The 11,410-nt window shown below is 41.1% G+C and overlaps 1 protein-coding gene across 1 annotated transcript in view; it reads left to right on the top strand.

Annotated features, from left to right (window-relative positions):
• Positions 11,283 to 11,410, top strand: part of OGDHL (oxoglutarate dehydrogenase-like) — a 53,701-nt gene continuing 53,573 nt past the window's right edge. The window contains exon 1 of the mRNA XM_021399912.1: positions 11,283 to 11,306. The gene's annotated coding sequence lies outside the window, so the exon portion shown is untranslated. The remainder of the gene's footprint in view (positions 11,307 to 11,410) is intronic.

Raw genomic sequence — 11,410 nt, 5'->3', positions numbered from 1 at the left:
GAAGCTCTAATACGTTCTAAGTTCTCCTGATAATACTATAGTATAGCGCTGTGAGGCTTATGGATGCATAGGAGACACAGACACCTTGCTGCGCCTGCTGAGCAAGGTATATATTGAAGGAGCTTAAAGAAGCTGACCCAAACTGTTGGGAGTGCAGGTTGTTAACGCACGGTGGAGATACTGTGTTGTCTTTACCATCTGACTTTGCTGGCTGCCTGGTGTCCCCACATCTCTGTGTTTACAGTCAACTCTTTCCCAGCTCAAATGGATTGCACACAGAATCCTTCCTGCAGCTAACTTGCCTTAAACAAAAACCACCTAATCCTGGGCTGCTAGTTCTTTTGCTAATTTGAACAAGTGATATCAAAAATATCAAATATATCAACTCCTTTTCAGTATCTAAGAGAACCATTTTGGCATTCCAAGTTTTGAGAGCAATGGAAGGAAATAAAGGGATTTCTTCCCAAGGTGTGAAATGGTAAAAGCATGTATAGTTAGGTAAAGATTATTCAAAAACTCCAAGTAAAAAGCTGAAGTTGAACTCAGAAGACAGTCATGAGAAATGGCAAACTGTTTCTTATAATGTTTCCTTATTTAGTCACTGTTTTATTGTCTGACTTTAGCTACAGATTAATGGCATTTACAGAATTTTTCCTTGAAGTATGGTTGCAAAATGACTTTTGTGTAAATTATAATTCACACTAAGAATAACATCAGAAGTGCATGAGAAGTAAAAGCTCTCTAAATCGTGGGTAGGGGTGCTCTGCGATGGCTGTGGAGCATCTGCAAACTTCTCAGGCTGGAGAACTGTTAAATCAGGCAAAGGAGGAAGCTGTAATCCTGCATAAAGCTGTAGTGTTTTCAAGTTTCTTTTAGATGTGCTCTTTGGAGATAGAAAAATGTTTAAATTGTTTATTCTTGGGAATTGCTAAAAATACCTGTTCAGAAAAAAAAAAAAAAAGTTAATAGTGTGAAAACAAAGGCAGAATCAGGATTAAATTTTCAGATTTATTACAGAATTTATTAAAATTTTCAGATTTATTACAGGAATTTGCTGTAGTTGTGCCCTCTGAATATGATGCTTAGATTTTCCCAGCAATCGTTGTCAAGTTCAATTATAAGGTAATATAGGATTTTTTTTTAGAATAGCCTCCACTTTCTAAGTTTGGAGGTCTTTGCAAAGAGGGAGACAATTGGTTTTTGCTTCTGTGTTCCCATTTGCTGTGTTGCCATCTCCTACATGTTGGTGTTCACGAAGTAATATCTGTATGGGTTTCCTTAGGTGCTTGTGTGATTAATGTCTTCCTATTTGTGAAATACCCTGACTAGATGCTGAATTTCTGTCTTGCTTGGCTTACAGGAGGAGAAAACAAAACAAACAAAGACACCAAAGAACCAAAAATCTGAGCAATGACTACGTCCAACTCTGTCCCATCCATTTTGAAGTTCAGTGGGGAAACAAGTGTAAGCACCTAGCGTGGTCACAATGGTGCAACTTTAAAATCCAGAATAAGAAATAAATAGAAAAAATTTTCCAGGCTACCTTGTTAGATCAGTTGGTGGTGGGTTTTGTTGGGTTTTTTGTTTTTTTCTTTGTGTAGCTGGAACACCAAAAATAGGTTTCCAATGAAATATTTCCATCCCCTTGCATGTCTTCAGTACTAACGGTGTTCTCCTGTTAATAATTCAGAATAGCTTCTGTCCCTCTCCATAATCTTCATCATCTGGGCAAAAGAGAAATTGTCTACATATAGGGAATGCAGGATGTTCCCTCTGGCATGCATTGGCTTTGCAGGACTAACAGTTGAAATGCAACATAAAGTTCTTCTGTTGCAGGGATTTTGCCTGCTCAGCTCAGAAAGGGAATGAATTTGTTGAATCAATCTGGTACGCTGTTTTCCAATCAGGTGTACCTGCAAAGGAACACTCAGGGAAGTTAATTATCTTGAACTATGACTTAACATGGGTTATCACTAAAGAGAATTAAACTTTGTTTACTTCCTTTTGGAAGCGTAGGAAGCTAAATCAAATCAACTAATTTTGAGGAGCATCCACTTAAGATTTAGATGTACTTAGTCTACTTTAGAGATGCAACAGAAGAACCCTCCTGTATGTCTTTATTAATAAGGAGATCACTTCTGTGTTGATGTACTCTGTGTCTTCAGCTGGAAGGTGATGGAAAGTGCTGAATGTGTTAATTTCTTTCACTCTTCAGAACAACTTGGCACACCAGATACAATACAGATATTATATAAATCAATGTTCCATCATGGAAAGGAGTTCATTTTGCTAAGATCTGAAGATTTACATTTTCAAAATGAAAGGTTAAGAAAACTGCTCTGAATAGCTAAATTTCATGATTGAATAACGATAAGATTTTTTTTAATGTACTGAGAATTGATTGGATCTGAACCAAAATGTCATAGAAATAAATTAATAGTAAGTGTTTCACATTCTTTGTGTAATGGATAAGGTCCTAAAAAAATAATATTTTCAAATCCAGAGCTAACTCTCTCTTCAAAATGCCTGCATCGTATGGTAATTATTCCGTTGGAGTTCTAGGTCATTATTTACCTGTTGCCTGAGGAATTTTATAGTAGAACAGTATTAATAAGATGCCAGGAGTACAAATTTCATTACTTAATCTTTGTCGTAAACAAGATTGGTATAAACAAAGTGGCATTTTCATTCATAATTACTTGACCTACTGCAAATATGGGCCAGGAATTAAGGGATGTTATGTGGAAAATCCGAACTTCGCATTTTGAGGAGAAAGGCCAACACACCAGTGTGTGCTGAGAAAGATCTGAAAATACCATAACTTTGAGAAAAGGAGGTTCCTAATTCTTCCATGCTGTAAATCTCTGCAGAGTGGCATTTGGACTTTATTGTTGATAATGACAATTCCCTGAGCTTTCATGCTGAAAAAATCACCTACTGATTTGATTGGGTCCACCAGGCCTTCATTTTGCCGGCTCCACATACGCAAAAAATAACAGCTGAATCCAGTACATTAAATTTAATAATGCAACAATTTTCAACCTTGTTTTTGCTATCTGGAGTTCGACCATTTGATGACAGGCAATCGTGAGGTCTGGACTCTTTTTTTTTAATGAAAGTTAAGTATGTAGTCAGCCAAAAGACAAGTAACTTTATGGTTGTTTACAGTTCTTGAAGTCTTTAAATTGTTTATTAGTAATTGGCGTGTGAGATCTGGAAACGACGAGATGAACTTGCACCTTCCACATCGCAGCTTGAGGTAGTTTTATGACTGACAACAGGAACATCCTTTGCCTACAAGGATAGCTTTTGGCTCCAGTAATTTCAAGGGCTTCAAGGCTAATCAAATTCTTGCTTGCTCTAAACAAACATTCCCCTCTTTTTGCCTCAAATCTTGGTTACACGTAACCTTCAGATAGCCTCAAAATGTCAATAAATTACTTCTAGATTGGCTTCTATTACAGTCCAATAAAAGCTCCTGACAGACCCATGTAAAACTGTACCCATGAAAAATGGTTAATCTATGGCCAAATAATTCATTTATATACTGAAATGAACAGGATAAGACTTTGCCGTTCTGAAAATTTGTGACAATGATCCAATAGAACTATGACATAAGAAGTTAAATCCAATGTCAAATTCTGATATCTAGTAATACTCGCGCAATGCTTCACTGAAAGGTGTGCACTGAGATTACAGATCACAGTGAGCACATCTTGTATCTTGGAAAAAATAAAGCTGGATGTTCTCTGTTGCCCTAGTATGTCTCTAGGACTGAGACAAAATGGAAGAAGTGACTAGCACTCCAAGTGTCATGATATGCCTGGGTTGGCAAAATTGTCTAAGGTCTGGGTGGAAACATGAGACAGAAGGTGCTCAGGGACTTGCGTGAGTCACCTGCTAAGTCAGAGTTCATGAGATATACGCAGAGCCTATTTCATTCAAAGGTAAAACTCACAAGTGCCACAAAACTAGACCTCAGGGATGAAATCCATGTGTGCTTTGCCCTGTGTTTGAGTACGTGTTAATTCCTTTTGAAAGTCTTTGTTTACAGAAGGAGCTTTCTTTATATCCTTGCACTCTGGTCGGATGGCCTCATTGCCACTCGCCTCCTCAGCAGTGTCTAGCCAATGATCTCAGCCGTGGCCTGCAAGGTTCACCCTGTCTGCATGAGGGATCGTAATTCAGGCTCCCACTCACTCCTCTCAGCCTCTACCGCATGCAGAGCGCCTGTGGTGATGGTATGTGCCAGCTATTCTTAGCAGCTTTGGACTATTTAGTGAACTATTTGCTTCAAACTCATTTATGTAAGGCTTGAGCTAATTAGAGTCCACAACGTGACTTAACAGTCCTCACTCTTCAGAGTGAGATCTTTCACTTGCTACAATGTGCAGCAGTGGTAATGAGTGAGGATCATGATTTGCTAGCTGGACTGAGATGACAGGCAGGATTTATTTCTCACTTTGCAAACATCTTTACAGAGTTTTCGATTTTTTTCTTTAACTGGCTTCATTGACAGCTTAGCCTTCCACAGGCACCGTGCAAATTCAGGGGAATGGGTGCTATGCCAGAAAGCTCTGCTGTTCTTCATGGCAGTGTCTGGAATCGCCTGTCACTGCCATAGCAATAGGAATACAAATCCAAACCTAACATCACTGTGATCCAAAACTCATCTCACTATGGACTCTGCCTTTCACTTAATGGTTTTCTTCTTCATGCAGTGTATTGTGCATTGATGGTGGCATTACGATTAACCAGACTAGACTTTCACACAGCTCAAAATGCTTTAAAATAGAGCTGCAGCAGTACTGTTTTCATGTTAGTGAAACTAACACTCTAAAGGCATCCATTGCTTCCTGCCCTGATGAGAAGACTAGAGATATTAAAACAGTTATGCTGTTGTATCCAGAGCACAACAACTGCTTCATGTTAATGAGTACAATTCAATGAGTTCAGTATCAATGGATGAAGACTTGGTAAAATAGGAGGATTCATGTAATGTGACAGCAAGCAAGCCTGCAAGGAATTTAGAGCAAAATGAGAACAGTTAATGCTGAGTTAATAAAACAAACATATAAAATGTCATGCTTAGGGCAAGCTTTGGGTGTTGTATTTTTTCCTGTAACGCCACCGTTATTTTTATAAAAATTGGAGTTGTGAAACATAAACAGTAAGCTCACCTTGATAACTGAGATGCTCAGGCTATTTCTAACTCTACTGGAGAACAACTTGACAGTAAAATACAGGCAACAAAGATTAAAAGAAGTACAAAGCTGTTCCAGATGTGAACCAGAATCACTCCAATAGTGTCTAGCTGCTTCCAGCACTATGAATGTTTCCAAATGGCCACCATTTAGGAAAATAGGACAAGATTGTTACACTGCATGTGATAGATTTGATGTTTACAGCCCACTCTTGAGTCCTTGGATATTTTACATTAACACTTTTTCTAAAAGTCTCTTTGGCTCAGGCAACAGGGCTGAAGGGGGCAGGAGCTGCAAGAGGAAAGTGTCAGGAAGAAATTATGAAGTTTTAACTGTACAACGGGTTTGGAGAGCAGCTTCAAAGGATCCCATCAGAAAACAGATACAGTGCCAGAACAAAAGTAAACAGAAAAGGCTGTTTAGTTATTGCTGTATTACTCCGTAGGGATAGTGCATCTAAGAGAACTCTAACTTTGAGGCACAACATGGTGTTGATTAGTGCAAATAAACCTCTTCAAGAGTCACCTTTCAGCAATTACAATCAGACGCTGCCACTGTAGCTTCAAAAGCTTCATTAGCAATCCCTACTCCCAGGGAAAGCTGCAAATCTCAGATACCCTAGAAGTTTTAACTGATGGAGAACTATCTTGCCTCATGTGTAAGATGATGACACATTCCCTCATCAGGATAAAGACCATTAAAACTCAAAATAGATCCTCCTGAAGAAAACACAGCCAGTGGTATAGACTAAGAGATGAGGATAATTTTCCCGATGTGTATGATGATGTCAGAGTACCTTGAAGTTTTGTTTTCTCCAAAAGGGAAGATCTAAAAAAATAGTGTTTTTCAGATGTAGGTAAACAGAAGCTACCAAGAAAAAGATTTCTTTTTTTGTTAAGATTCTCTTATCCAATATTAAAACAATTTTCTAGCAGTTTTCTCATAATCCATTGCTAAAATAGAAAAAAACCCATTTTTTTCTAATTCTTTCTGGGTTAAGCAGTTAATACCCCTTCGCTCACTGTTAACATACCAAATGTACCAAATGCTGGTAGGGCTTTTTGCAGTGCCAGTATTGATCTACTTCCACAGTTAGTGGGAAGATTTCTTCTGCTTCCCCTGCTAACCTACTAACTTCTCCCTAAAATAGTAGGACAAATTAAGTTTGGTGCTCTTGGTAACTTCAACAAGAATGCATTATCCAACAGCTAAATGTTGTATGCCATTTTTCTTCCTTTAACCTACCCCTCTTACTGACTCACTTGTTGCTTTGTACATGCTGTAGTTCCATATTTACTCTGAGACCTGAATGATAATGCAGTAAGACATGAGATAAATAATTACAGAAAAGCATTGTTTTTGTTCTTGTTGTGGGTAAATTCATTAACAAAGACGTGTTAACCTGATTAAATTTATGTTCTACTGAATTTCATTTGAGTCTATTCTCTAGCTTGTCTCTCTCTGACAGATTTTTGGCCAAAGCCCACCTGGACTCCTGCAGTGTGATTCTACTTAGGAATATGCCTGGTGACTAAAGTTACTTGAAAATAACCTGTTGGCCAGAATCAGTTGAGAAGCAGTTTCCTAGTTATCTGGGCTTTCCTATAAAACATTCTGTTCTTCTAAGATACTGTTTCCTCCACATAAAGGCAGCCTGAAATTTTAGAATAAAGTAACCGAAAACCAGGTAAATGCTATCCATTTAAAACTATATGTATGAATGTATGTAGGCATGCAATTGTTAACGTTAGTTTCTGTTGCGAAATTGGTACGAAAGGTAAATGCTCCTATCACACCTGAAGGAACTTTGGGGATCACCCAGGGCAACCTCCTGCTCAAGGCAGGATTAGCACCGAAGTCAGACCAGGACTTTGTCCAATAAGGTTTTGAAACCTCCAACAATGGCAAATCTACTATGTCTCTTTTTATCTAACTTCGAGTGAAAAGTGTTTTCTGTCTATCTAGACTGAACCATCCCCGTTTCAGAGTCTCTCATCCTCAGGCACTATGGTAGAGAGCGTGGCTCTGTCTTCCTGATATACCGCTCCCAGTTATCCCAGTTGCTGAAGGAAGAGCAGTGATTGTTTCTCTGAAGCTACTGGCTGTGCTTCCGTTGACACAGCCCAGCATGCTTTTAACTGTCCTCGCTGCCAGGCTGTGGCTGATTCATGTTTAGCCTACCCAATACAAGAAGCAGTGTGGAGTTAGAGATGATTTTAGTGCCCCTCTGACACTCAGCAGCGCGCATTTATTTTGGGAAGTCAGGAATATTACTGAAGTTCATGGCACACAAAGCCAAGGTTTCTGCAAGCAAATGGAATGGAAATCACCAGTGTGAAACTCACCGCATAAACTTTGCTGCTGAAGATGCCATAGATGATTAATATGCTCCTCCTGCATAGGACAGGGGAGGGAGAAAAGCTTGATAAATGATACCACTTGACAAAAAGGGAACATAAAAGAAACTGGGAGAAAGCACCGAAGTGAACGGAAGTCTGCCACTGATGCATCAGAGCCATGGTTTCACTTGTTGACTTTGTAGTAATAAGCAAAATGTTCTGAATCTGACCGTGCACCTGCTAAGATAAGAAGCAGGGGAAGGTAGTCCCACATGCTGGAACCCACTTGAGCCAACTTGAGCAAGCATCATAGTAGCGTATTCGCTGTTTCTGCTGTTAGGCCCAAAGCAAGTACATGTTTTACCATTTCACAATTGTCTTGCTTTAAGGGATGGTACTTTACATGTGAATCTATCACTCCGTGGTTTTAGACTTAATTTGTCATAAACACATTGGGAAATAAAGTAAAATTGAGTTTCTTTGCTTGGCCGAAGAGAACTTCTGATAAGTGTTGTCTTAGTGAAACTACCAGTAACAATGAAGAGTTGCCAAAAATACATAAATATATCTATCTCAGGAGGGGAAGCTCTTAATGAGATTGTCCTTCTCTGAGTAATCCTGTATTCAGACCACCTCCTGTGAGATTACCCTTTGAAGGAACAAACCTACTGAGAAGTCATGCTGTGTTATTGAGAGAGTTGTGTGAAGCAATTAACCTCGGGAACCTCAGTGCTGATTGCAAGTAGCTGCTGGTCCAGCAAGGAAACCGATGTACCAAACCAAGCAAGGACGGAGGCAAGGCACTACAGTCACACAGTGCAATACAGTAGAAAAAAACGACAAGTCAATTCGTGCCCCTCACTGTTCAAGAGAACCAAAGGGCAACGCGTTCAATTTTCAAGAACAGATTGGTTCTAGTTTTGTTAAAATGTGCTTTGGTTTGTTGGTTCTAGTTTTGTTAATTCCTGCCTGAGTTAAGACATGAGACAAATAAACAAGAAAGCATGTCAGATTAAAGCTGACATACTACAGAAAATAAGGAGAAGTGTAGAAACAAATCACGGTGAGGCGGTGTGTCTTTCAACACAACAGAAAATTTCATATCTGACTTCCATTTAAGGGGTACTATCGTGATTATCCTGTGTCACGTATTTTATCCAGCACAAAACTTCTCCAACATATAACATGGATTCTTTTGATATAGAGCTGGCATGAGAATGACCCTAAGCAAGCTGTCAGACATGGCTGTGTCTGCTCTGAATTGCAGATTTTCTAAGCTTTCATTCCACCAATGGGCTTTCATCCCAGACAATTTCAGTGTGGTGGTTCAGCAGGAAGCAAGGATAGTGTATGTGTCTTCCTTTAGAGGTAAGTAAAAGGGAGGGGTAAGCAAACAAATGGACACATAAATGGGCGGGTACAGCTAGAACTCTGAATGGAAATTTTAAGAATTAAAACTGGAACTGTACAAAAATAGCAGCCAATTGTCCACTGCGGGGCCTCACTGGAGAGCAAACAGGTGAGTGGCAAAAAGGTATGGCTCAGAGGGTGCAGCGTGGTTGGAAGTGACCCCAAGCAAAGGAGGGGCACTGACAGTGAGGCAGTTCCTTAGTGCAGCAACAGCTGGTGGGATAGGCACTGATGGCTGAGTAGGAGAGGCAGTATAAATACTAATAAATACCAGAGAAGTTGGGATGTACTCCACAGCACAATAATGCAATTAGAATGCTGCTTTTTTCAGTGTGCAAATTCCCATTGTGTGATGACTTAAAATGTTGTGAAAAGGGGGAAAGGCTACATGGAACAAAATAAGCATTTAAAACTTACACTAAAATCTTAGTGTCTATCCAACAGTATTTACCCTGTCCACTGCAATGGTATTCGAAGTTGCCTTTGACATGTGGGTTTCCCTCCAAAATGGAGGGGAGGTCTGCTTGTCTTCACTATAATTTTTAATTGAATTTACCTTCAGTCAGCATAACGTGATTGCTCTAAAGACGGTTTCTGTCTGCTCATAATAAGGTTAAAACTCAATTAGTAGATGTAGCAGCCAACAATATTTCACCACTTGCCAGAAGGCTCGGCCAGCACCTGGCTATCTGCAAGTACCTGCCTAGCACACATGCCATTTTGCTGGGCTGATGAACCCCCAGCCCCCTCAGCAGCCCCTTTTCTGCTAGCCCCATCCTGTAAGGTGCTGCCTGAGCTGCTTTTCTGGGCAAGCTATTCCCAGTACATTATATCATGAAACGTGTTAACCGTCGGTGTTAATTATTCACACCTTCACTTCGCAGTATTAATCAACTTCTTGGAGACGCACAGCAGCTAGAAAAATGATACGCCACTAAAATGATAACAAAGATTTTATTTATGTGATGAATAAGATTGCATTACATGACTACAATAATGAATAAGCCTCATGGAAATCTGCGTGAAGATTACCGTATGAAGCCCCAGATAAAGCCTGGTGTATTCCTTCCTAACGTTCTTACTTTTAATTTCTGCCAACCTGATTTCATTTGTGTAGTACACCTGTATACAAAATTACAGCTCACTTTCTCTCCTCCTTCCTTCTAAGGCAAGCCCAGTTTTCCCATTATTTCTGTCTTATTATTTACCCAGAAAACTTTCAAACATGGCTATATATGTGACAGTGTTAGTAGTTACCTGGAAACAGTATGTGAACAGAAGATTGACCTTGGCTGTACATACATACTGTGCAACTTGATCAAGAGCTGGTAAGTAACAAATACGTTGTGTCTGAATTACGAGAGACAACAGATTGGCATTCATAATTTCACATCTTTGAGTCCAACACCCCTGCTAAATCAGGTCGCACATGGAGGCGTCCAGATGGGTCTTGAATATCTTTAGAGTAGGAGACTCCACCACCTCTCTGGGCAGCCTGTTCCAGTGCTCTGTCACTCTCACAGTAAAGAATTTCTTCCTTGTGTTTGTGTGGAAGTTGCTGTGTTCCAGTTTGTGCCTGTTACCCTTGTTCTATTGCTGCACGCCACTGAAAAGAGTCTGCCCCATTGACTTGGCTCTCCTCTCAGCCTTCTCTTCTCCAGACTGACAAGTCCAGCATTTGTAGATATCCAGGAAAGAAGACTTGCAAGATAGCAATAAATATACTGACAGCCAACAAATACTTCAAACTATTGTCTTGCTTTGGCCACATAACCTGGGACAATAATTGCCTAAAAAAAAAAAAAAAAAAAAAGCCTTAAACACAGCTCTAGGCATTGCGTCAAGGTCTGGTGTGCTGGTCAAGGTCTACTGCTTCTGGTGTTTCCATGCTCTCATCTTGGATGGAACATACAGATGGCCTTGGGGCATTTCCTGTCTCCCTTAGAAAGCTTCCAGCGCTCCCACACACCTGCCGTCAGGACAACCTGCATTGCAGACCTCCCTTACTTCTGTGCTCCATTCAGAGCTGCCCAACCCACCAGTGCCTTCATTTCTGCATATGCCCCGTGTTACTGAGAGCTGTTGGGCAGGGATCACCACAGGCCCTGGCTGTGTGCTTCCCACGCCAACAGCCATTATCTATGTCCCTGGCACTGGGCATTAGCAGGTGCCACGCACGCCCCCATCGGCGGCACTGTCCGGTATTCCCTGCAACGCCTGACACCGTGCCCCATACCCCGCACCGCCGGGCTCGGCGAAGCAGCGCTCCGACCCGCCCAAAATGGCGTCGGGGTCGCGCACCGCGGAGGGACCCCGGGGTGGAGGGCGTGGCCTGGGCGCGGCGGCCGCTCCGGTGAGCACAGCGCTGAGGACAGCGCCCCGCGGCCCCGCCCCGCGGTGACCTCAGCGCGCGCACCGGCCGCTGCGCCGCGCCTCACGTGACGCAGGTAGCGGTCC

The sequence above is a fragment of the Numida meleagris genome, chromosome 5, assembly GCF_002078875.1.
Source record: "Numida meleagris isolate 19003 breed g44 Domestic line chromosome 5, NumMel1.0, whole genome shotgun sequence".
NCBI classification, from domain to species: Eukaryota; Metazoa; Chordata; class Aves; order Galliformes; family Numididae; genus Numida; species Numida meleagris.
This window is presented reverse-complemented; position numbering and strand designations above follow the sequence as displayed.